This window comes from Balaenoptera ricei, chromosome 17 (assembly GCF_028023285.1).
Source record: "Balaenoptera ricei isolate mBalRic1 chromosome 17, mBalRic1.hap2, whole genome shotgun sequence".
Classification (NCBI taxonomy): Eukaryota; Metazoa; Chordata; class Mammalia; order Artiodactyla; family Balaenopteridae; genus Balaenoptera; species Balaenoptera ricei.
This window is the reverse complement of record NC_082655.1, coordinates 74,714,956-74,735,315: the sequence shown is the minus strand read 5'-3', so window position 1 is coordinate 74,735,315 and position 20,360 is coordinate 74,714,956. Positions and strand designations below refer to the sequence as shown.

Genomic DNA, 20,360 nt, shown 5'->3' with positions numbered 1-20,360 from the left:
AGTTATGGGATGCCGTGGGTGCCTTCGCACAGTGCTGCTAAATGCCGTAAAACCGTCTAGCCAGACACGAAGGTGCAAGAAGCCGGGTGCATTCTGTTGCCGCCATTTCCCTGCCTCTCCAGAAGGCAATGTGTTTTTGTCATTTGCATCCTTTCTGAGTGTAGCACAACACGTTTTCTCATGCCTGTTAATCATCTATCATCTCCAATTTGAATGAAGCCTTATTTGTGTGGATGATGAGAAATTGAACTTAACCACTAAGAGCTGGACAGGATTCCTACTAAAGCAGCCACCAAGACTAGTACTGGTCTCCAAGTCCATGGGCAGAAAGGCCGGCTAAAATGCACCCGCAGAAAGGCCCGCTCAGGCTCTGGTCTGCAACCCCGAAAAGCAGTAAGCACGTGCTGGTGGGGAGAAAGCGGGAGAGTCCTGGTCTGCAAGCACGAGAGAAGGGCCCTGCTGCTTTCCGTCTGTGAACTTCCTCCATGATAATCATCTGGTCAAATGCCATGCGTTTAGGGCCCTCTCTAGGCCTGGCATTCTATGATTAAAAACTGGCCCCTGTTTGCCCTTAGTTATCATATTCATTGCATGATTGCATGCATTAAATCCTTAGTGTGTTCAATTCAATGTTGAGGACACAATGATGAAAAGCGTGCTTTTGCCTTTGGAGGGAGGAGAAAGGGGCGGGGACTAATTTGTGGCGCACTGGCTATAAGTCAGACCTAGCACTAGGGGCTTTATTTGCCAATCTCATGTGATCTTCACAAGAATACTCTACAGTAGGCATTATTGCCCCCATTTTGTAGATGGAATTGCCGGAAGGATCAGGAAGATTAGATAATTCGCTCAAGGACACAGTTTGTAAATGGAGGAGTTGGGAGATACAGTCTCTTATCTCTGACACCAAAGCTCTTGTTATTTTCTCTCCTCCTTACTGTTTCTTGCAGTTTAATGTGATCAGTGTTAATACTGTGATCAGATGTATAAAATGTAATATTTTATACCTGGAATCACAGAGGAGGGAGTCCCTAATTCTGTTGAGGAAGTAATAGGAGATTTCACCTGAGAAGATATTTGTGTTGGGTTTTGAAGGATGAGCAGGAGTTGGCCAAGTGGAGATGGAACACGGGTTGGGGAATGGCAGAGGGAATGGTGTGTGCAAAGATACAGGGTGAAAAGGAGAGCAAGGTGTTTCGGGAACTGAAAATATAACACTCACCTCATTTCTGCAACAATGATGAATGTTTCAACTGCTGAAATGGTTCTGGTCATATTTCTCCTGTGGACCCACTTAAATCTTGAGTGTGCAGAAAGATAAGACCTCCCGTCTTCTTCGACTTCCAGCCCAGGCTCGTTACTTCACCCATTGGGCTAGGCAGGATGCCATCTTTGAGAGCAGATGACTTCTCTTCAAGTGCTGGGGTTGGCTTTGACTTGAGTCAGCCTTGACGAACTCTTGGTGCAGAAGGGGTTCCCTAAATTTTTCTCCATTTACGTTATCCTCAAAGATGCTTTGCTCTTCACTTGCAACGGAGAAAGTTGAAAGCACAGCTGGTGGCAATTTTGCTTTGAATTTGGAGGTTGTGGAGCAAACAGGAAATTTCACGCTGCAGCCGTGGGGGAGGTCCACCGAGCTTTAGTAACTTACACGGTGTGTCCACAACCTGCTTCCCATGAAATTGCCTGTCAGCTCAGGGGAGCAACAGGAGAGCGGCCATTGAGCTGCTTGTCTAGAAGGCTCTCTGGATTTTATAACTAGGCTGACTCCCGCACTTCATAAAACCACATTCTCCTGTGCTTGGACAGGTCGAACTTGGCCTGTACCCTCTTCCCACAGTCCCTTTGCTTTCTGAAGCGGTATAATCGGCGGTCCACAAAGAGTGGTCTGATCCCATCATAAGGATTTCAGGAGGCCCCTCAACTTCTGGCAAGGGGTGTGCTGTGCTCCTGACTGAACAAACTTGCTTACCTTGATCTAGAATTTAACCTGTGGCTGGAGTGCCTTTGGTGACGTGTCTGTGCTTCTAATAATGTCTAAACCGATCCTTTGGGTGCTGGTGTCAGCCAATTGTGAGAATCCAGCCCTCCATTTAGACCTAGGGGACCTACTTCTAGTCCAGAACCTTTCCCTCAAAAATAAACTTCATCGTCTGTCAAGTGAAGAGGTCAGACTAGAGAATTGCTGAGGACCTCTCCAGCTCTCAAATGTCCCAATTTCTCTTGTTCCAGCTGTGCCAGCGGTTGAGAACCACTGCTTACTCTCAAGGACAGGCTCCCTCTCCCAGTGTCATTCTGAAGCCGCTTACAGGTCCCACAACCCCATTCTAGCTTTCCCTCTTTGCTCCATTAAAACAAATCTTGATGTCCTTGGCTGTTTCTCAGAAGGATAGTTTTCCCAAACGTATCCTCACCCACATGGACCTGAAACTCTCTGGAGCCCTCTGCATGGTCTTCGCATAACCCTCCGGTTGCACCTTCCTAACAGAATGCCAGTGTGGGCTTGACTGCACTGCGGTTGTGTGGCTGGCTGGGTGTGGACAGTCAGGTTCTGCCCTTGCAAACCTTCCTTCCGCGAGAGCTAAGCCACGTCGGGGAGCTTGCAGCCCACTCTCTCCTCCACTGGGCACCTTTGGGAGTATAGGCGGCATTAAATATGTTACAAACATGGCGGCTAACGACGACTGTCCTGGACCCATTCCCCTCCTGGCTTGTGCAGAGAGAGACCGGTCAGGTGGTGTGGAAATGTTGTTGGCAGGAAGCATCACTCCCTCGATTTGGGAATGAAGGACCATAAATTGTGGCTGCCTTCCAAGCTGCCAATAAATAAGCAAATATAGAGCGTGTTGACATTGGTCTTCCTGCCAAACTCCAGGTTGTTTCTGTCCTCGTATTGTGGAGTTATTGAACAGGCTGTTGAGAAGTAGCCTCCGTTCTACTTGGAATCTCTCCTTTTGGAGACCTGTCAGTCGGCTTTCTGGTCCTTCTTGGAGAGCGAGACAATCTGTCCAACGTGAGTTTATTCATAATAATGATCAGCAATGGGGTGAAATGGAGCCATTTCTAAAGATGAAATGTTGTCCACAGATACTTAAGCTAGAGTTTGGAATAAACGCTGAGCTCCTGAGAGGGCGCTCGTCCAGCGTGCAGTGACCAGGAGAGATAGCCTCAATTTCCTCTTGGTCCACAGACTCACAAGCGTTCTCACCTCTGCCTCCTGAGTCAGAGGATTTTGTGCACTGACTGAGTCTGAATTCAGACAAGATGGTGGCCGTGTTCTATGTAAGAAAGGCACTGAGAAGAAGTAGCTAGTTTACTTCACATGCCTAGTGCTTAATGGGTACCTGTCACATGAGAGGCACTGAATTAATATTTGTGGAAGGAATGAGTTAATTTGGAGATGCACTGCTTCCTCTCTGCTGTGATCTGCTCTCTCAGGCTGTTCCTGATTCTGAATTACTCCAGAGCTGTTCTTCCAGGATGTCTTAAAGCTTAAGATGTGTTTCTTTCAGAGGCTTCTCTTGCTACCTCCTCACGTCCAGCCTCCTTCTTTGGATCTTCAGCACCAGCGTCCTGCAGGGCTCCCCGTCACGGCGGTTCTAGCTCACCCTGCACTCATCCTTTTCCTGTCCTGAAGCAAGGAAGGTCTCGAAGGTTTTCAAGGAAAAGGGAAAAAGGAAGGGGAAAGCAGTGAAACAATTTTAAAAGAAAAAAGAAAAGAAGGGAGAGAACACATGCCTACAAATCCCATGTACTTTCTCCCTTCTTTTTCTTTTTTCATTGTTTCACTGCTTCCCTGTTCCTTTTTCCCTTTTCCTTGAACAATTTCAAGACCCTCCAATATAACCTACCTCCCAAACTAAACAGACCTTAAGGAAATCACTGCCCCTTCCATCTGCTTCAGTCCTTTCTCCCTGCAAATTTCCACCACGTAATTGCTCAGTAAAGCAGTACTTATTACACCTCTCAGATTTCACAAACAACTCACAAAGTCTAACTGAGAAACTGAGGAAAGAGAAGGCAAAGAGGAATGAATAGCACAATAACTTCTCTTTTCTTAACACCCAACGGGGTTTTCTCCCTTACTGCCTGGTCTCCTGAGCAGAGCCTAGAGCCTTAAAGGGCCATGCACAAGTCAATTTTCCACTATTGTTTTGACAGCTGAAAAGCAAAGGAATTAACCCTTTGAATCAAAGTCTTCTATAGTTTGTTTGGTTACTGCTTTCCTTCAAAGTGTGATTTATCATCAACCTATTAAGGTATGGTGTGAGGACACACACACACATATTGAATGTTACTGGGTTTTTGACTAGTTTAGAAATTACTGCCTTCTTTACACAGTCTCATGGCATCTGAACTACCCAAAAGTTCCCATTAATGGTTTTGAGACAAGACTTTCAGGTAATTAGGGAGATTCTAGTTTCCAAGAAAGGCTCATCTCTTCAGAACCCCGGTTCCAAAGAACTGTGAATTATTGGTATGGAAGGCTCAAGGGACAGCCTTCAATTGGGGGCTGTTATAGTTCATGGGCAGCTCATGCCACACCATAACAGTAAAGTTACATAAATGTGCCCCTTACATGTTTTTACACATTTTAAAGAATGTAATAAGCATGTTTGTGTCTATAAAGAGACATAAGCCCCATGATTGTTGGGTTTTTTTTCCATTAGGGTCTTTAATATACTTGCACTATTTATATTTTTAATGGTGCGAAAGTACCCGGAGGGTTAGTGGCAAAGGAAGAGAGTTGTAAAAATGGAATAAATAAATAAATTTGAATTTAAAAAATCTGAGTTTAGTGATGTCTGACTTCCTCTATTCATGCTATCGCTACTCTTGTTGCTTTTTGGTTTTTGTTTTGCTTCTTGACTGTTGTTGTTTTCCACCAAAGCTGTCATTTATCGTGAGAACAAGAGCAGCCATGTGTTGATTTTTCTGGATTCTTTTTGGACACTGTCCCAGTGCTAATGAAGGCCCTTCCAAAGTGCTAAAGCGCTGGTGCCAAAATCAGTTATGCTGAAAACAATAGAGGAGAGGGGTACACAGACAGCGTGTGTATCCCCCCATGTACGTGTACACACCAGGAGATATATATATATTTTTTGATTTTTGAAGTTGCCTTATTTATTTATTTTTCACACTCGGAGATATTTGAACCAATATGTGTGTGTGTGCATGCAGACACACATGCGTGTTTGTGCGCACAGAACGTGTGCGTTGGAGCTACATGGAGGGGAAGGCGGGGGCTGGACTTTTAGAAAAGGACTTTTTTGCATCTGCTTGCAGAAAATTTTCGTGGCTCAAAAGATGAACAGAAAAAAAAAAAAAAAAGATGAACAGAATCTCTAAGTTTTACGGTGTCCTCATTTGTTGGTTTAGAAGCTATTAGAGATGCATATTCACCAACTTAAAAAAATTGAGACGTGAATATAAATATTGCTGTAGCTCTTATTTGTTTTATTAAGAGATGAGGATCCTACTTCAAGAAGCACCTGGAAAGCCCTTAGCTTAGGCTCAGCTGCTGTGCTTATGTTAAGAAGGTCTCTAACACTGGCCTTGGAGTACTTTTGAGGTGGTGTATTGCTCGAGAAAAGGGGAAATTTTGTTACTGGGCTGTCTCTCCCCTCCTACATTTCCCCTTGCCTTTTTCCCAACGTGTAATTACTTCCTCGATTTGTTTACAGGGCTTGGAGATGGGGACAGGGTTCTCTGGCGACCATGCAACTGAGCAATCGCCCTAAAGAGGAGCATTTAGAAGCTATAAAACCTAAATGCCCTGCCATGCATCATTACACTGCACAGTTATTCAAATTTAGTAAATTAAATTAAATAATCTCAAATTACTTGATTTCGGGGCTTTAAAAATTCATCTCTATGATGCCCAGTAGTCAATTTCCTTTATTATTATTGTTCATCAAGTAGAATTTATGTTTTTGATGAATCAAAATCCTTGCTTGTTTCGCCGGCCCAAGCCGAGTAGGCTGTGTCGGAGGCTCGGTGCGCCATCTACCGGCCGGTTCGGGCACGACCGCCGGCTCCGGAGCTCCGGGAGCGGCGCCGAAGGCCGGTGTGGCCGCATCGCGCTCGTCACTGTAAACATCCTAGGCAGGACCGAGCTCTCAGCTCGTGTGTTAGCTGCTCCCTTGGGCTTTGCCGTTGTGGGTCAACTTGAAGTCGCGGGGACAACCCAGGGAGATTTGCTGTCGAGGCCGGAGGAGGGTTTTCTGTTCCCGCTGCAAAGCCAGCACGGTTTGGTCGGCTAGCAGTTCTGCTGCTTCCATTCTTCTTTATTAAAGGCCAGATGATCTAATCAAACTGCTGTTTACCCGGCTGATCTGGGAAGCCATTCCTTCATTACCAAACGCCAGTCTCTGCTCTTGCACGACACTGTTTAAAGAGGACATTGATGCGCAGAGACAGTGACTGCCGATGCGCCAATAGCATGATTTCCCGGATAAAGACAACGCCGAATCTTGCCATTTGCCATGTTTTAAAAAGTATTTTACTCCCAGGGAAATTTTTTCCCTTCAACACTCTAAGACGGAGTTGAATTCTGGCGTGGTCAGGGCAACTGCAAACCATCCATTGTTTTAGAGGTTGGTTTAAACTATGTTCAATGTAATCATCTCGTTTAGCAAATAAACAACCATCAAGTGATAATTCTATGGGTTTTAGGAGGGAAATCCCTTCAAAGCAGCGTTAAAATGTTCCTTGCTTCAAACTTCTCTGACACCTTTGCTTAATCTATGTTGCTTCACTAAAGTTCCATAAATGTGCCACTCACACGCTTTCACAGATTTTTAAGAACATAGTAATCCATATATCCCAACGAAGGTCCCAAGCAGAGGACTCAGTGTAGGTATTTATGTGTGAGACTTCTAATTTGTCATCCACCTCCTTTCCCAGTCAAATGGTTCAACATAGCAACAGATGGGGTTTTGGGCTTTATTTTGCTGAGTGTGGGATGGTCTATTTTGTGCTTTCGCAGGGAGATTTTCACTGTTATTAATCAATTCAAATGAGATGCTAGTACCACCTCTTAAAAGTTAAGTTCACCTCACCAAGCCCCACAGTTCAGAGAATGTTTTTCTCATCCTCCAAAGGAACTCTCCTTCCCTCTCCTTAAAAGGAAGCCTCTCTTCCTACAGCACCATTCCCCACAGTTTCCAAGCATTTTCTTCAGATGTTTGTACAGGAAAGAAGTTTAAGGAAGCAGTTGCCGGGTTGGGAACAAAAGCATGTAATTTATAGTTCTTCTGCACGTGTGAAGTTACAGATCTCTGGAGATTGTAAGACCACTTTATTTTCCAGGCAAGAGTCACAACTAAGTAACAGCCTTCATTTGGTTCAAGAAAAGCAGACAGAACGGTGCTAGATGGGTTTGTTACTGAGCTTGCATTTAATGCAGAAAATCCCATTCTTAAAGGACCCAGGGCCTGAGAGCCTTCCTCCTTGCTACTCAGAAGAAAAATCAGACTCTTTGGTCCGGTCATTAACATTCAAGGTGGAATCACCTTTGCTTCATCTGGTGACTGAAGGCAAACTCTTCTAAATATCTTGACGGTGCACTTCACGCTGTGTTGGTAGTATTACCGGGAGGATCCATTTTGTGACAGTTATGTCACGGTCCTGCTTTCGGGCAAGTTCCCCAAGGCTTCTCCAACCAGCCAGCGGGCAGTCCGTGTGCCGTGGCCTGGAGTCACCCTCTTGCATCCTGGTCTACCCGCCTTAACATTATGGCTTTCTAGCTCCTGTCTAATATAATAATTTGTTTCATGGGTTTTTTCCTCTACTGAATATAAAGGAGTTGGCAAAGACACACGGGTATGAATTAGCTCCCCCAAACTCAGTCTTTAATCTGTTTGGCTTATTCTTTTATGGAGAAAACCAGAAACAAAGTGTCTAAAGGTTGTGCTATCTGACACCAAAATCCCTGTAGGAAGGCGTTATGGGCTGAATTGTGTCCCCTCCAAATTCACGTGTTGAAATTCTAACCCCCTAGTACCTCAATATGTGGCCTTATTTGGAGACAGGGTCTGTACAGAGGTAATCAAGTTAAATGAGGTCATTAGGGCGGGCCCTCAGCCAATATGACTGGTGTCCTTACAAGAAGGGAAGATTAGGACACAGACACGCACAGAGGGAGGACCACGCTAGGACACAGAGGATGGCCATTTACACACCAAGGAGAAAGGCCCTTCTCTCAGGGCCCCCAGAAGGAACTTATTCTGCTGACACCTTGATCTCATATTTCTCGCCTCCAGAACTGTGAGACAATACATTTCTGCTGTTTCCTAGTCTACAATTCTTTGTGACAGCAACCCTTGCAAACTCACACAGGAGGTGAGAAAGTTAATTCGGCTGTCGGGATACTCTGGTATTCCAAAACCACTTCTGTTATTTCGAAGAGCAGAGGCTTATCTTCCCTGCGGGGAAGGTGGTGTGCCTCGGTGGTGATGGTGGTGGTGGTGGTGGTGGTGTGTGTGTGTGTGTGTGTGTGTGTGTGTGTGTGGAGGGGGGTTGACAGTTCGCTAAACGAGGCCTCGGGAGGTTCTCCAGCCTGGCCCTGACCTAACGGCTGGATCCTGGGTAAAGCATAACATAGCGCTGAGGTCTGTGTAGCATTACTGTAGTGTACACGGAGTGGTTACTAGTGGCTGTAGTTGTCTTCTATTTCGCTTCACATATCTGGACACAAAAAGATTTTTCACGCTGACAGATCAAGCACTTCAAAACATAGTGCTTTATGCATCTTTTTTGCAGACCCTTAATATGATTTTGAACAGAGTTAAGCTCTATGGACCCGCAAACTGCATCCTAAGGTACCGTGGTCCCTCGGTATCCGAGGGGGATTGATTCCAGGACCCCTCGTGGATGCCAGAATCTGAGGATGCTCAAGTCCCTTATATAAAATGGAGTAGTATTCAAATATAACCTACGCACACCCTCCCGTATGCGTTAAATCATCTCTAGATTACTTATAATACCTAATACAATGTAAATGCTATGCTAATAGTTGACAGCATGGCAAATTCAAGTTTGGCTTTTTGGAATTTTCTGGAATTTTTTTTGAATACTTTCCATCTACTGTTGGTTGACTTTGCAGATGCAGGACCAGCGTATACAAATGGCTGACTGTCCTGATGCGCCTGTGTACGGTGTCCAGACAGAAGGCTCAGGTGAGAGCTTTTGCTGGCGCTCTGAAAGGTGAGGCCTCATCAACAAATACTCGTTAGCGACTTGCCTGGTTCATCTTTTCAGTTTTTCATTGATGCAGCTGTTTTTCCCAGGGAGCACTTGGTCAGGTGCTTAGTTATTTGCTGGACGCCGTGGGCATTGAGTTTATCCTGTACAGGGTTTGTAGTAACCTTCCAGAAGTTACGTTGGCTTGGTATCTGTAGAATACAATGAGCACAGCCACCACTCCGGTACACGTGATGAATTTGGGTTAGTATCAGTAGATATGAGGAAACAACTACAACTTTAGGCTGGATTTGGTTTTTCTTTTCATGTTAGTAAATAAACATTTCAAAACCAAGTCAGATCATGAGAATTCAATTTCACTCAAGAGTGTAGAGCATTTTTGGACTTCCCTGGCGGTCCAGCGGTTAAGACTCTGTGCTTCCACTGCAGGGGGCGAGGGTTTGATCCCTGGTCGGGGAACTAAGATCCCACATGCCATGTGGTGCAGACAAAAGAAAAACGTGTAGAGCATTTTTATCTTTATTTTCTTTAGTGCACCTCACTACATAACATTGGCTTATTAAAGATGTCGCGAAGTGTTTTTTTGTGGAAAAGTGGATATAACTCAAAATGGTTCTTAAAAGGGATGGGAAAGCAGTGGAGAAGTGGAGCAAAGAAACACCTTTCAAGTGGGCTTTTACTAAAATTCAGGAGAGTTTTTTTTAAAATCAGGTATTGTTACTAGTGTCCCTTTAAGAACCTGTGAGGTTACTAATGGATACAGGTGATGGTGACAGCCGTAAATAAACCTCCAGTAATAAACAAATCATGTGGAGTTTTCGTAGGATTACCACCATCCCGTGCCTGTTCCAATAGGACAAGGAACGCATGAAGGAAATGAACGTTATAGATCATATCCATCACACCATCATGCGCACGAGCGAGACAATGTCTCAAGGAGACTCACACTGTCTCCCGATAAAAGCCAACAAGACTGTGCGTTAACATGGATCTTGTACTTTACAAAAAACTATTCACTTCCCTGCCTTACGTTGTGTTTTACACACACACAAACTATGGAATTAAAAAGGATTCAGTAGACATTAGGCATCTGCTCTAGGGGTTTGGAAATTGAATACTAAGAGGGCTAATCAAATGTCAAAAATTGGAGTGGAATGAATAAAATAAGTAAAATGAGTTGTCTAACTCAAAATTATATATGTGTGTCACCTTTGCTTTGGGTCCGTATCACCACATAAATTAAATTTATAGTTTGACCCACTTAAAAATAACTCCCTTTTGCTGTTGAGATCTTTAAGGTCAAGTTCAAAAAGTGTCAGCACCACGATGATTTACCATTTTGCGTTTCTTTCCTGAATATCTTCTCTAGTGTTGTTGTGTTTCTCTCTGCTCATTCCCATTTGCACCAGAGAACTGATGGGCTGTGTGTTTAGACTATCCAGTGTCTGGTTGGAATATGACAAATATCTGCATGGTTTTCCATTTTTCACTTGGCATCAGCATGTTTGAGGTGATACACTAAATATGCTCATATGAAGTCATCTGACTTACAATATTGTTCCCCTCGAAGTAATCTGATTCTAACGTTCACATTCTAAAATACGATTTTGTTTAGCGGTGAATCAACCATTGTGTGATAAGCAATCAAGAGAATATTTTTGGGGTATAATAGAAAAGATCCTGAGGGCTTTCCTAGCTGGATGGTCCTTGAGATTAATGTGGTGTAAAAATATGATATATTTCACTGCTATAGAAGCAGCTCAGAAATCTTTATGTGTATTGATGGGCTAACAGCTGCGAACACAAGATGACATCTTTTTTTTAATTTTTTTTTTGGCTGCGTTTGGTCTTCGTTGCGGTGCGCGGGCTTCTCATTGCGATGGCTTCCCTTGTCGCGGAGCACGGGCTCTAGGTGCACGGGCTTCAGTAGTTGTGGCAGGCAGGCTTCAGTAGTTGTGGCTCGCAGGCTTCAGTAGTTGTGGCTCACGGGCTCTAGAGCACAGGCTCAGTAGTTGTGACGCACAGGCTTAGTTGCTCCGCAGCCTGTGGGATCTTCCCGGACCAGGGCCTGAACCCGTGTCCCCTGCATTGCCAGGTGGATTCTTAACCACTGCACCACCAGGGAAGCCCCGCAAGGTGACATCTTTAAAGATTAGGACATGGAGGTATTGACTGGACAAATCTGTTTGGCAAGAGCAGCAGTGATGTATAGATAGGGGAGCTGGGTGTTGGGAGAAGTCTGTGAATGCACGTATTTGAGAATAACTTGCACAATTCATAAGTAATCATAGTTACAATAAAGGCTCTGCCAGTGGCTTAAGGATCCAAGAAATATGACTTGATGTGAACATTTCACTTTAAGGATAGTTTAATTAATGCTGAATCATACAGTTATTCTTGTGAAAGTCCTGTACATATGACACTCAAAATTCACACCAAATGAATTTGCTCCAAGTGGGGTAATCACAATCCACACCCAATAAATAGTAACAACACGACATTTAGGAGTCCAGGCATTAGAGTATTGAAGGTAGCAATTCCTGGCCACTCTGAGGTGTTAGGTCGTGTCAAGCCCAATTCTGGAGGTTCCCCGGCATTTCAACGTGAGTTTCCTGGGTTCCAGATTTCTCTGCTGGCCACTTTGCCTCTGCTGGGCCAGATATGCTGAGAGCCTTGGGTCGTGGTCCCTTGCTCTTCTAAGGGTGCTGGCTGCTCAAGGAATCTCCTAAGTAAACTGTTACCAAAGAAATGATGATGAGCTGAAGCAAATCACTAAGTCCTGTTTAACAGAGAACTTTCGAAGATTCTGGAACTGAGGGCTCCGTTCTTTGGCTGGTCTTTCTGACCCTCCCTTCCTGCTACCTAAGCTTGTTGCGTCCCGCAGCTTGCTCTGGCCTTCAGGGGGCTCCTGTAGCATCCTTTCCCTCTGTGTGGATTCATGCTGAGGCTCAGAGACCTGGAGGGTCTTCCCCAAGAGCACACATCTGTGAACTCCCAGCCCAGGTTCTCATTTCTGGCTGCCAGCAGAGCACCTTGACCAAGCAGTGATCTGGAGTCAAATCGGGGGAAATGCAAAAGTGTCTATTATATCAGAGGTCCCGTGTGAGAAGCCACGAGATCAGAGACTAGCCCAGATATCAGAGACGCTTCACAGGAGTTAATTTCCCGCCGTAGAGGAAGGGCGCCTGAATAGAGTTCTGGGCTTTCTAGGTCTGCTTACATAACTCAGAATTGTTCCTACTTTGCTAAAAACAAAGACCTGAGGCCCTTGGAGCTGGTCCTTTGTGCATTCATTTGATAATTCACCAGTTACTGAGAAGAACAAATATGAAGTCTAAATATCAAATAGATTTACCCTTCTCCCAGCATCTAAGCAGAACCCTTTTTGAGAAGCTCAGAGAGTTTAAATTACTTTGCATGAGAAAAGACCAGGAGTTGAGAAGACCTCCAGAGAAAGGCAGGTGAGAGGGCAAGGAATTTGGAGCAGGTGCACCGAGAATGGAACTTTCTGGGGAGAGACTCTTGCTGTGCGCTGTGATGTAAACCCCCTCACCCCCGCCACCGCCACTTCGTCAAGGAATCTTGACTAAAGACTTGCATCATTGTTCAAGGCTTTTGGAGGCAGTGTGGCTTTGAATATGATTCTACAGAGAGCTTGATCTCAGGGTAGCCTAGCTTCGCGTGGTCCACCTTTAATGAAGCTTTTTTATTTCCTAACAAGCACTGTGTTAGGATCTAGGGATAAAAAGTGACTAAGACCCCATTTCTCCTTCACATTTGGGGTAACGGGAGAGGGGGCACCCTGGACTTTCATAATTAGCTATTTAATTAAGGTCGATTTCTCCCACCAGACTGTAGCTTTACGAAGCCAAGACCCAAATCTGTTTTGTTCACAATACCTGGCGGATAATCCATGCTCAATAATATTTGGTAAATGCAGGAGGGTTGTATTAGTGTTCTAGGGCTGCTGTAAAAAGCCCCACAAACTAGGTGGTTTAAAACAACGGGACTTTACCCTCTCACAGCTCCGGAGGCCGGCAGCAGGGTTAGCTCCTGCTTGGGGGCGCAGAGGGGGACTCTCCTCATCCCTCCACCCCCGGCGGCTGGCGGTGGCCATCAGCCCTTGGTGTTCCTTGGATTACAGGGCAGCACTCCAGTCTCTGCTGCTGTGGCCACCTGGCTGTCCTCCTTCTTCCTCTGTCGTGTCACGTGGCATTTCCCCCTCGGCGTGTGCCTGTCCCTGTGTCTCTTCTGATAAGGACATCGGTCACAGTGGATTAAGGGCCCACCCGACTCCACTGTGACTTCATCTTAACTTACATGTGGAAAGACTCTATTTCCCATTAAGGTCACTTTCACCTCCGCCAGGAGTTAGGACGTCAACATATCTTCTTGGGGGGACAGAGCTCAACCCACGTGGTGAATAACAGTGTGTTTCTGAGATGAGTACTTGGGAGAATCATGACCTGGAACCTAGCATAGACAAGGATAATTTCCAAGACCCGTAGCCCATTCTCTGAGAAGTGGGCAGGGGCTGGGCTGGGAGACATCGAGGGCCTGTATCGCTCTCGGGTCCTCCCTGCGGCCCCTGCTCCTCATTCGGCCTCCCCGCCAGCCCTCACCTGCTGCCCCTGGCTCTCCCTCCCTCTGTTCGGCCCCTCTCCTCTGTTACACCCACATGCATCCCTGCCCTGGCCCTTCCTTCCTGCCTCTGCGTCTGCTTCAGCTCCTCCTCCAGATGTGCGGACTCCAAGGAGGGTGACGAAGGGACAGGGTGTGCACCCCTCTCCCCAGTCCTGACGCGTGCCATGCAGGTGGTTCCAGTGGCCATGAGCAAATGTCCCCGGGTCTGGGCACCTTCCTCTGGCCTCTGCAGTCTGACCAGGAGACGACAGCAAATACGATCGCTCACACTTATTCAGCACTTAACGTGAGCCAAAGGGTGTGCTGAACACTTTACGTGTAGCTTGTCTCCCAAGCGAAGTAACTGGCTCGAGGTTACCTCGCATGTTAGAGGTAAGTTGGGACTTTAACCCGGCTTTATTTGCCACCAGCGTTTGCGTCCCCCACCTGGCGCCGCTGAGGGTGTGGTCTCCCCCTGAGTGTCTGGTTTACTGTGAGGCCCCTGCAGCTCCCAGGAAACTGGGTCAACGGTGGAGGGAGCACAGAGGGAGGGAGGCGGGGCAGGGGGAACAGCCACTGGAACGTGAGTGGGAGTGAAACTTGTCACTTCTGGGCTGAGGCTTTTAAGAATCAGGGACGACTTTACCACTCTCTTTCCCCCCGTCTGTCAGGAGATAGTAGAATCATGAGATGAACCAATCCAGCCCACAGGGAGCCCTTGTGTTGGGCTGTTATCTGGGTGAGAAATACATTTTGATTGTGTTAAGCCACAGAAATGTTGATACTTATTCTTTCCCTTAACTAACATAGGGTGTAAAACAGGGCAGAAGGTCCAGGGTGATTTTAGTTCCCACGCGGCTCAGCCAGTCTGACTGTCCAACTCCTACGAGTCATGTTAAGATGCACGACAGTTTCCTGGGACAGAGGACACTCCGACACCGCTCCCCTGCGTTGGAACGTGTGTTTGCATCTAAGGTCTCTTTGCCATAATCACAGAAAGTACTGGAAAGCTCAGCGAATCTCTGGCTCAGCCTGGCCTCTGGATGCCCCCGTGGGCTGCCCGCTTGGTGGCAGGTGGCCTGGGCCTGCCTGGGCCTGCCTGGGCAGCCCTGTGCCGACCTCACGTGACCCACGGGTCTGCCTCCATTCAGGATTTACTGCTAACAGGGCCATAGTCTCCTCCAAACATTTCATTCAGAAATAATTTCGGTCTTAGGGTAGAAATGTTCCTCTCCCCAGAACTTAGATCATCTTGGGGAAGAAGGAAATGACAAGGCACGGGGAGCAAAATATTAATTGACTAAGTATTTACCTAAAAGGGACTGAAAAGAAATCTCGAATTGACTAAATCATCATGAATTAGCAAGGCTACATCTTCCAACATCAGGGGAAAGGAGGAGCTTCAGAGGTGGTGAAGTTTAGGTTTGGAGAAGTGCAGGTCCTACGTCTTTGCACAGACGAGAGCTCTTTACACACTCACACTTATCCTCCCGCAAACGTAGCCTCTGGGAAATGCTGGGCCAAGGCCTGGTCTCCTCTGGGGCTCCTGGAAGACCTCGACAGAGCAACCTTGGGGCAGGATTCTGCCCAGGGGTGGAGAAGGTGGCTGTTGCCAAGACGCCCCTTCGTTTGTCGAATATTCTTTGAGCACAAACTGTGTGCCAGGCGCCAGGCTTTCCAAGGTGCTGGGGAAGCCCCTCCCTAGAAGGACGGCTCCTTCACCCCCTAAACTCCTCACGTCCCTGGGCTGCACCCGCCCGAAGACTTCGGCCAGGTTGGCCGCCACGAAGGAGAGGTGCCGAGCAGTAGAGAGAGGCCAGTTTGGGGGTCAAGCTGCTGGGTCCAGATCTCAGCTGGGTTTGTAACTCTGGGCAAGTTATGAACTCTTAGGGCTCCTGTTTCTTCCTTTGTAAAAGGAAGATGCTAATAACGCCTACTTCGTTGTGGGGTTGCTGCGAGGATTAAATGAGATCCTTTATTTAAAGCTCCGGAATATGTTTGCTCCAAGTCTGTCAAGTTCTGAACAACCCAGTAAACTGTAGCTACCAGAGTGAATAGAAAGGAATTTTGGCAAGAGGAAGGACAGAAAGTTTCTTCAAGGAGGACAGAAGTGTGTGGAATGGCAGCCCTCAGGGGGGAAGGCTGAAGGCCCGGGGAGGGTGGACTTGGGGCAGGAGGGTCGCAGGAAGAGGATAGAAGATGTGCACTACACTCTCTTTGCTTCTCTGGACCTGCTGCCCGGCGAGGCTCCGGTCATCGGGACAAACACTTGGCGTTTGATGGGCCCTTAGCACGGGCTTGTGGTGCCATCTTCCCAGGAATGAACCGTTCCTCACCCGGGGGCTACTCACCCACCTTCTGGATTCCCCCTCCTGCTCCATCCATCTCCACGTTAGGTTCATCCAGAGCCAAATGCTAGAAGGGCAAATTCTGTGGTTCTTTCAGAGCGAAAAGGCACCAGAATAATTCAAAAGGTCCCAATTTCTCTCTGTGCCTTTTAAGAAAAATCCCCATTTTCCGCCTTTGGGTTTCACACTGCTACTCCCTCATTATTCTGTGTTTGGAGTAGTAAACGAACACAGAACTGCACAGCAGAGGAAATAAACCAAACAAATTACGAAGTTCCTGGCTATCGAGGAACTTGAAATCCAGCAGCATGAGTGGCGTCAGTAATTCAGTGCAGAATGGGTCCAAGGTGATGAGCGGCTTTTCCTGATGAAACCCTTTGCGGGACACGTGGGGTTTCAGGAGGAGCTAAAGCAAGAAAACACGAATTGGCATCTGTTCTGAATGAAAGGAAAAAATGCGGGGAAAGATGCAAAATTAAGATTTGATGACCGAGAAGACAGAAGACTGAAGGTCTTCTGGATTTGCATAGAAGGATTCAAGGAAACAAAACAAAATAAAATAAGGGGGGAAATGCAGTGGTGGAAGGTTTTAGTTTTCAGACGAAGATACTTGATGTTCACAGAGGTTCAGAGGCATCGTGTGTTCAGATTGGGGTGTGGGGAGCAGGTGTGCAACCAGCCAGAAAGAGCTGGCCCGGAAAGCAGAGCCTGGGCCTAGGGGGCCCGGGTAGCATCGAGGATGACAGAACTCTGCTGTCGGTAAGACCTTCCTCCCTCCTGAGAGGTGAGACCATGACCTGGGGGGCGGGAAGGACATCAGGGAGACAGAACAGGCAGGGGGCTGAGGCATGTGTTAAGACATTCCTGCCCCCGTGGTCTTCATCATTCGAGCACCTACTGGCGCTCTCTTTCCTCAGACCAAGTGGAAGCCAGAACACGGAAAGGGGCTGCTGCCTCACTAGGGCTTTGCTACCTTGCCTTCCACCACCGCTGTGTGTCCGAATCTCTTTCTGAAGCACTTCCTGTCACCCTCTGTGGGTAACGCATGTGCTGCAGCCCGACAGTAAGACGGTGCTGGCCAAGCGCTGATGACCGTCAACAGATGTCAATGACCAGTTAGTTCTTGGGGGGTCCAGGGACCCCACCCCCAAGATTACAGGACTTTGGGCTGTAAAGAAAAGCTGAATGAAGGGAGCTGGAGGATTGTTACCCTCTGTAGAAGCCCCTCCTCCATTTACGTGAGATTTGGGAAGGGGGACCACTGAGGAAGGGCTGAGAATAAGGGAAAGGCTACTTTTCCTTCTTCCCTGTGCCCTCTGGCTCTGAGGACTCTTCTATCCTCAAACAAAATTGCAGTGCAGTAGTCAACGCGGGCCCCAGTGGGGAAACCTAACAGGATGTATTCCTTAACCGTGGCCTCGAAATACTATCGAACAAAGTTTCTCCAAACGCCACTGCTTAAAACAGCAACCCTTTATTAGGTCTTACAAGTCTGAGGGCCTGGGCTCCAGGTGGAAAGGCTTCTGGCTGCAGTGTCTCCTGTGCTGCTCCTGGGACAGTAGACCAGCCCTGGCCTGTCCTCCTGAGGATGGCAGAATTGCAAGAGAGCCGCCACTCCCAAAACCTCTGCCTGCATGCCTTCTGCTGTCATGGCATTGCCCAGAGCGAGTGGCATGGCGGAGCCCAGCGTGGAGAGGAGGGAAGTACACCCCGCCGGGGGTGGAGGGGAATCACATAGGGTCGGCAGTGAGGAGTCCAGAACCGCCAAAGAGGATGGTGATTCTAACTGCTGTCTGTCCCATGCGACAGAAAGAGCTCCTGTCCTTTCTCCCTAATGTGGGGACCTGGGTTTGATCAGGTGAGAGAGAGCTTCTGGAGGATGCACCTCAGAGAGGGGAGGGGGCTGGGAAGGAACACAGAGCAGAGAGGTTCCCAGAGCGGACCCCCTCCCACTGATCTCTCGTGGGGTGGGAGGGACGCCCCTGTCTCCAGGGTGTCAGTCACCCCCGGAGGCTTTCTCCACCGGCCGTGGTCTGAACAGCCTGAGTGCTTTCCGGCCGAGAGCTCAGAGGGGACCAGTGCGCTACGGTGTCACTGTTGCCTCCGGGGAGTTCTGTAACCCCTGCTGCTGCTCAGCAAGGAGCTGCCTTAGGCTGGTGAAAGAGAGTCAGCTTTTCTGCTGCAAGTCGGCCTGGACCGACCTTGATGGATGAACCAAGTCGTAGAACCAATGGCCTTTCTGTTGGTAAGCAACATAGGCTGAAGTTTAAACTCAGGAGTAAACAGCAAGACCTTGCGCACACCACCGTCTCAGAGCCTCGGGCGGCTCAAGAGGTGGCGACGCAGCCCTTCACCTGCTCCTCTGGCGGGTCAGCTCCACCAGGCCCTCTCGGTCATCCCCAAGTTCAAGTGCAGAGGTTAGAGCCAGGGTCACATCAGGTTTCACCTTGGGCCCACAGCTCAAGGGTCAGAAGCCAACAGTTCTTGACTCAGAACTGAGAAACCAGGAATGACCTTCCCACAGTCGGAACGCCCGAGAGTCGTTGGTTAGGAAGTTTTACCGATTCTCTGACCATCGCTCCCCCTTATGTCATCTTGGGAGCTTCTTCATCAACACTATTGCCAGACAGGTGTAACTTTGAGTACAACTTTCAGTGCGACTTTATTTTACCCACGACTGTTCTCTGGGGAAGTTGTGTTAATGGTTCCTGAAGGAACCCAGTACGGTGGTTGCAGAAAGAAGCAGAGGTCTTGGAAAAAGAGAGATAAATATAGGAGGTCCCCAAACTCAGGATACGTCTGATAAACGTACAATAAGTACACAACTTGCCCTGAATTACCAGATGTTTTAGACAATAGACAGGGTCTACTTTTTCAGACTAGTAATTGGACCTAATGCTTTAAGTTTAGAGGTGCTTCGTCGGAAAAGGATTCTGGAAGTTAAAGATGAGTACTGAGCATATTATTTGAAAATGTATATGCGTATTTTTTTCAGAGTTGAACAATGGCTTATTTTCTTTTTTTATTAAAGTATAATCAACATATAACATTATATTAGTTTCAGGTGAACAATGTAATGATTCAATATTTTTATATATTGCAAAATGATCACCATAAGTCTAGTTAACCTCTGTCACCATATGTAGTTACACAATATATTTTCTCGTGATGAAAACTTTTAAGAGCCACTCTCTTAGCAACTTTCAAATATACAGTACAATATTATTAACTATAGTCATTAGCTCTACCTTATATCCCCATGACTAATTTATTTTATAACTGGAACTTTGTACCTTTGGCTGCCTTTCCCTGTTTCACCCAGCCTCTACCACCCGCCTCTGGTAACCACTATCTGTTCTTTGTATCTATGAGCTTGGGTGTGTGTTTGAAGATTCCACATACAAGTGAGATTATACAGTATTTGTCTTTCTCTGTCTGACTTATTTCACTCAACACAATGCCCTCAAAGTCCATCCATGTAGTTGCAAGTGGCAAGATGTCATTTTTAATGGCTGAATAATATTCAATTGTATATATACCACATCCTTTTTACCCTTTCATCTATTGATGAATACTTAGGTTGCTTCCATATCTTGGCTATTGTAGATAATGCTGCAGTGAACATGGGGGTACATACAGCTTTTTGTGAAAATGTATATTTAAAAAAAATTAGCAAGCAAATTGTATCAAGTGAAAAAACAAGCAAACAAACAAAACCCCTGAAATTCTTGGTCTTTAGTCTTTTCTTTTGAGGAGATCAGCACGTTTCCTACCCTGACCTCACTAGGATGATGAAGTGGATGGAGGAGGGGAAAGTCTGAAATTCCTTCTTCACCAAAGCTGCACTTTTCTTGAGAGCTCAAAAATCATAGTGTCTCCATCATTTCCTTCTTTTGTTTGCATTTTCCAGTCGGAAGTTCTATGTTTTGGTTTTTTTTTTTTATTCTTTACAAAGTCAACTGATAAAATAAGGGCAAGACACCCAAGAGTAATTTTATGATTTCTCAGCCTCACCACTGGGAGAGAGATTGCCAACACTTTGATCCTGAAGAATAGGTGTGCAATGGCCTGGGCCCCTGTGACCGGCCCCGGGGTCTGACCTCTCTTCCCATTACTGAGAACTGGTCTGCACTGTCAGAGGGGAAAAAGGAAGGTCTGTTCAGTGTAATCTCTAACACGAGCCCG

General features: G+C 46.8%; 1 long non-coding RNA gene across 2 annotated transcripts in view; it reads left to right on the top strand.

Annotated features, from left to right (window-relative positions):
• The window catches only part of LOC132351958 (uncharacterized), a 142,611-nt gene that overhangs the window by 48,316 nt on the left and 73,935 nt on the right, over window positions 1-20,360 (top strand). The window contains exon 5 of one of the 2 annotated variants that reach the window (XR_009498547.1): window positions 9,107-9,201. The exons of the other annotated variant lie outside the window; for it this stretch is intronic. This is a non-coding gene — a long non-coding RNA (uncharacterized LOC132351958). Of the gene's footprint in view, window positions 1-9,106; window positions 9,202-20,360 lie in introns of those variants that run through there. 2 annotated transcript variants of the gene reach the window in all.